Raw genomic sequence first — 5587 nt, forward strand, 5'->3', positions numbered from 1 at the left:
TGTGTGTGTGTGTGTGTGTGTGTGTGTGTGTGTGTGTGTGTGTGTGTGTTTGAAGTTGAAATTGTTCCTTAATTTATTGCTGCACATGTTGCACACTGACGTCCTGGGATACAAAGATGGAGAAGGTGTGTGGTGCAGAAGTGTGGTTTTCTCTTTTTGGAATCCAAACTCGAATCATGCCCATACTTAACCTGCTCTGCTTCAGATCATCTGGGCAGTAGACTATACTACTGCTTGGCGTATGTGGTGTATACTTGGTGATGGTGCTAAGGATGGTAGAGTTCAGGGCCTCTGTCCAAAAGGCAGCCAAACACTGATCCCCTACCTCCAGTGTAGAACAGTAGGCTGTTCCAAATCAAAGAAAGTTATATTATCTATGGTAGTCATGTAATGGAGGAGATGTCTTGATCCCATCCCTTCTTACTGAACTTTGAATCCTGTGACCAGCGTCCACCCAGCCATCTCATACTTGGTTCCGAGGAGTTAAATATATGTTGTCAATAAAGGAGCAAATTTTTGGCAACTAATGTGGGTAAATGTAGATCAGTAGCAAATAGAAAAAAGGAATAGAAGCTATGTGAGAATTGGGGTACCATGCTATCTCATATCTTTATCACCAGAGGAAACCAAGGAGAAGAGCCAGCTGTCTCCAATTCCTGGTAGAAGGCAAAGGGATGTTTCTGTGGTGCTGTGAAAAAAATAGTGAAACTAGGGGCTCAGTAGGTAGAGTGCTTGCTACATCATACACGCTTGAGGACCTGAGTGCAGTGGGACCACTGAGATGGGGGCTGACTGATCCAGTGTAGCCAGTTAGTAAGTAACCCTATCTTAAAAGAAGTGGGCTGGAGAGATGGCTGGCTCACAGCTGTCTGTAACTCTAAGATCCAATGCCCTCACATAGACAAGTACACAGGCAAAACACTAATGTATGTATAAATAAAAAGATCTTTTAAAAAAGTGTGGAGAGCAAGTGAGGAAGGTACTAACGACCCTGTTCCCAGCCAGTAACACACACGGTAGACAGAGAGCTCTGCCCTTCATGAGAGTCCATTTCATCCCTTTCCTACTCCTTTCAGTCTAGCTACTTACCAGATGGTATTTTTCTGTAAACAACCAGTTTGGTTTCTTTTTAATTCTAAAATTTTTAGTTACAAATGTATTGTCTCAAATGATTGGCAACACACACATACACAAATGAATTTGAGGCTGAACTGTGCAGGGTGCCCATTGGCTGGCAGACCTACCTTCTACTCTCGTGACATTGCATGTCTGGAAGTCACTTCAGTGAGAAGAGGGGTTGGATCGCAGCTCTAGATAGGACAACGTGGAGAAGTTTCTTTGCTCTTTGGACCCACACTGTAGCGGTGCTGAGGTAATCTATCAGTTTGTGAGTGTCGACAAAACACAACTCTCTAGATAACAGCTTTAAAGTAAAGATTTAATACAGTCTCCATCTCCTATGATGTTGCAGTGACAGTTTAAACTCATTCTCTAAATCTCAGCAGACTTTATAGCTAGCAGTGGGCCAATATAAAGTTTAATAGCGTTACAACACATAAATCATCTTTTAAAGATGCTACTAGTAGCTCCAATATTAAATGCAGACAATCGCCTGTGGTATAAATAATTTATCAAACACCGTTTCAGATTAGCCTTCCATGCTGAGTTATTTATTTTAGCCTTTTCTGCACGATTCCTAAGGCACTTTTTGAAAGATCCATTACTGGTCAGTTTAATGAACTTGGGGGTCTGTTTTGTCCCCTCAAGCACTCGGGTACAGCTGTGGTGACCATTACATGGCCGACGTGGACCTCTTTGTGCCTTTTACAAGTGCTGCCCATTTGTCATGTAGCGGTAAATGGAGCTGCACATTGGAGTCCAGGGACACATTGTGCGGTGCAGTGATGGAGACAAACAGATAGCTCTATAAAGTGCTGCTTGTCACAGCTGACTTGGAGTACAGTACATCACTCTTATTGTAATCTCATTTAAGAAGCAGGGTGGCCCGGGGGACTGATATTCCCAGTTAGTTTGGTCTTTGTAGCCATAAAGCAGGAAGTGCTCCTTTTATATTCTCTGAACTTTTAGGGAGTGTGGTTTGCTTGGATTAATTATTAGAGGGACTTCTCCATGGCATTGGGTGAAGGTGTGTCAGCAGGATTGTCTGGACCACCTTTTCCAGGCATGAGGTTTGGCACCTGCAGTTGCTGTTGAAAGGTGGACTACATCTAGGGGTGCTCTGGCTTGCTTTATTAAATAAGCTGCCCGCCATTAAGTATTTGCCATGCATCAGTCACTATAGTAGGTACTTTCTGTATTTTTTACTTTTTGCAGCAAACCTGTGAGGTAGAATTTACTATCATATTACAGAGAAGGGCGACATCTCAGAGAAGTGGTGACTTGCTTCCAGCTACACAGCAGGAAGTATGAGTCTGAAGATGCAGTTCTGTCTGCCTGCTTCCACACCTGCCAGATGACCTGGGATGTATTCTCAGGTTTTTCTATCGCCAGGGTCATGGTGGTCTTCTGTGCGAGTGTTTCGAAGCTGCTCTTATCCTAAAGGGCTATTTTTCTGGTAGCTAGGATGTACCCTGCTGCTATAACACTAAATCTCCAAGTTCCCTTGAGATAAGCAGTGTAAATCCACGAGCAGCTGGCTGGTTGGAGAAGGATGCCGGCGCAGTAGGGGAGAACAGAGCACCTGGGGTGGGCCATCTGGGGGTACAGGGTCTGCAGGGTTAGGTCAGAGCCTCTAACCTAAGCAGCACCTGTCCCAGGCAGATGTTGCTCAGGACCCAGGTCACCTCAGCTCTTCCAGAAAAGCGAGGTATGCTGTGCTAGAATGGATGACTCCTAGAGGAAGAAACCTATTTTCTGAATAATCCTGTGGGCCAAAGATGACAAAATGTGGTGTTTCCCACCTCTCTGAAATTTTCTTGATAGTTTTCTAAAATAACAGCAGCACATATTAAAAACAAGTTATTTAGTTGTGAAATTTTACTCTAGAGAAAAACCATGAACATGGCTGGTAGTATAGATGCATCTGTACCTAGAAGTCTATTTGCAAAGTACTGTGTTCAAAGACAGCATTTTGCATAAAAAGCAGTTCCTCAAATAAGTCTTGAAAGTACTATGTAAGGAATGGGTAGACAGCAGTCATTTTCAACTTCCTTGTGTTTTGAGAGAGTTTGGTGAGAAGAACATGAAGTAAGACCATCATCTTTTATTTTGTTTTGAGACAGAGTTTCTCACTGTAGCCCTGGCTGTCCAGGAACTTGCTCTGTAGACCATACTGGCTTTGAACTCAGAGATTTGCCCGCCTCTGTCTCCTGAAGGTATGCATGCCACTGCCTTGCTAAGACCTTCATCTTGATAGATTCCTGACAGGACATTGTGGGAGCATTACTCCATCTGTGGAAAGTAGAGAGGCCCTCATCAGATAGTCTGTGGTTGTTGGGGGAAGCACAAGGCTCCCTCCCCTGCTCTCTAATAGAGATGACTGCCAGAGGAGCTGCTTCTTGGCAAGTCTGACAGAAATTGGCAGCTGCCATCCATAGCCTTAACCTAGGTATTAAGGCTCATGGTGACACAGCCTTGGTGTCCCCGATTAGTGAAGAGCTCAGAGCCCAAGAAACTACTTCTTAGCTGATATGGTTTGTGGCTACCACAAACCTGTTCTACTATTTACTGTTTGCTAGCTGTGTGACCTAGGGGCTCCCTCTCGTCCATACATTCTGATTAGTATGAGCCTCAGTAGGTGTTTGGGGATAGTGATTATCCATGCCTGACTCAGTGTTTAACATATTATGGTAGGTACTCAGTTAATGTGAAGTTTTCCATTTCATAATGGGGGAGGGGAGAGGTGTCAAGGGCGGGGCGGGGGGAGATTCCTTAAAGAATCATCTTCTCTAGAATTAGTGAAGAAGCTTTAAATGTTTCCTCAATTTGTAAAAAGCTTTTACACATCTGTATACATGATGATTTTACATTTTACAGGTGGATCAAATTATACATTTGATATAATACATTTCATTATACTGTATATACATTATAATACAATAATACATTTCAAATTTTTATACTTTTTGAAATGTGCTTTTGCCAGGATTTACTTCCATGTCCAAATGTTTACAAAACAGAGGGAGAATCACCTGGACTCTGTAGCACCTCCTGCCCAGGTGAAAGAGTGAATACAGGCTAGTCAGGCATGTGTAACAACAGTTCATATATTTCCATGCCCTCAATGTCATCCTCCCTTGGGCATTAAGGTCTGTGGTGCTAAGTGCAGTCTATCGGGTATTTTCCTGTCCCATGTGCCTTGCTCAGAGCACCCGCTAAAGGGAGGGGACAGACAAAGAAAGGCGGTGGTTAAGTGAAGAAAAGAGAAGGGGAGAAGGCCGGAAGCCCCGCACAGGGGAGCAAACGGAGCGCTCCAGCGTGCGTGCACATGCACATGTAAGGCTGGTTAATACACAGAGATGGAATGAGGTTGCATTTGTTAAGCCTGTGATTGGGTTTTGCTTTCTGTGTGGGAGCAGTCTCCACTACCGTGTCCTGTATACCACCTTTTCCTTGTTTCTGGTAAGGCTTTTGTGGGACTGTTCAGAAACACAGATGCCTGATTAGATGATCCTGTGAGGTGAATTCACAGCACTACAGATGTACACGAGAGTAACTTGATTCTCACAAAGCTGGCTGGCTGCTGGTTTGGTAAAGATCCCTCCCACTCTTGCAGAGGTATTTCTATCCTCCTCTGGGTCTGTAGAGGGCACTCCTGTCACTAGTATTCAAACCTGGCTCAGATTTTCTCACAACTTGAAGCCTTGAATCTGCCCATCAAGGTTCTTAGACCAAATTTGGAGTAGTCTGGGCGCGGGGCTTGAAGTTGGAAGCGGTGCTGCTGAGATACACATTTTGCTGGGCTCAAGTGTCTGTACCCTTTGAGTTGTTGGGAAGCAGCAACACATGCTAGGAAAGGCTGGCTCAGTTCTGCCCTTGTTTCGTAAAGGATTTCAGCTTAGTGGGCCCATGTTCTGGCTTGCTGCCTGCATTGCTCTTGTTTCCTGGATGCCTTTGTTTACAGCCTACTTTCAGCTCTCCTTGAAGCTTTGCTGAGGCAGCCATTATTGTCCCTCCTACTCAGCCTTTGACCCTTGACATGCCTTGGCGCTGTCACATGGGCCTGACGCGCCCAGTGAACTCCTAAAATCCCAAGAGGGTGAAGTTCTGGGACCTCTGTCTGTGGTCCTAGTGTCTCCCTTGGCATATGATGACTATTTTAATTAAATAAGTTAAGGGGAAATTTTGGGGAGAAACAGCAAGTCACTTTAATAAACTTGTAGGCTCATAGGTGGAGTGGAGACAAATTCTGTGAGGGCAAGTGGTCTTGAGTTTACCTCTGCCGCCGTTTCCCCAGAATTGTGATTGTGTTTTCTTACCAGCTTGTCTCAGCCTCACAGTGGTGATTTTGTCCACTATGTTACCTTACCGAGAAGTTGGTTTCCATAGGTTTTTTTTGTTTCTATTTGTTTCTTTTCTCCCCTCTCCTCTCCTCTCCTCTCCTCTCCTCTCCTCTCCTCTCCTCTCC

At 44.5% G+C, this 5587-nt stretch overlaps 1 protein-coding gene across 1 annotated transcript in view; it reads left to right on the forward strand.

The window, feature by feature from the left end:
* Positions 1 to 5587, forward strand: part of Psmb7 (proteasome subunit beta 7) — a 57652-nt gene that overhangs the window by 48430 nt on the left and 3635 nt on the right. The gene's annotated exons all lie outside the window — the stretch shown is intronic.

Source organism: Grammomys surdaster, unplaced genomic scaffold (genome assembly GCF_004785775.1).
Source record: "Grammomys surdaster isolate TR1022 unplaced genomic scaffold, NIH_TR_1.0 126035, whole genome shotgun sequence".
Classification (NCBI taxonomy): domain Eukaryota; kingdom Metazoa; phylum Chordata; class Mammalia; order Rodentia; family Muridae; genus Grammomys; species Grammomys surdaster.